Genomic DNA, 642 nt, shown 5'->3' on the forward strand with positions numbered 1-642 from the left:
TGTGAGTCTGGAGTTACGTGTATGTCAAGCCAGATGAGGACAGCAGGTTTCCTTCCTCAATGAACATGAGTGAACCACTTGGGTTTTTAAAACATTTAAAATGTTTGTTTCATGGTCTTTGTTACTAAAATAAAAACTATATGTTCCAGATTCATTATTTGAATTAAAAAACTTCATTTTAAGCAAAACATGTAAAAACCCCATTATGCATAGAGTTGGTGATATTGTAAATCACATTATTGTTACGGCGCAGGAGGCCATTCATCCCATTGCGCTCGTACTGGCCCAATTTCTACAATCTGTTACATAGTGCCTATTTCCACAAACTGTTTCCATCCGAACAACCATCCCTGTTGAATGCCTCAATTGAAGCTGCCTTCAATTCCCTAACTGAAGAGGTAGAATCACCATAGTCTCACCGCATTGCCGTCTCATTGGAGAGAGCTGGCCGTTCTTTAACCCGGGATATAGTACATCTCAGGTAAGGGGGAATATGGTGAGAAGGAGGACCCCCTCAACTAGGATAGGAATGGAACCCAGGCTGCAAGTCTCGCTCTGAGTTGCAGATCAGCTGTCAGGCCAACTGAGCGAACCATGCAGCTAGATTATACCCTCTGCAAAACGCTACTTTCTCGCATCACT

The sequence above is a fragment of the Stegostoma tigrinum genome, chromosome 27 (genome assembly GCF_030684315.1).
Source record: "Stegostoma tigrinum isolate sSteTig4 chromosome 27, sSteTig4.hap1, whole genome shotgun sequence".
NCBI lineage: Eukaryota > Metazoa > Chordata > Chondrichthyes > Orectolobiformes > Stegostomatidae > Stegostoma > Stegostoma tigrinum.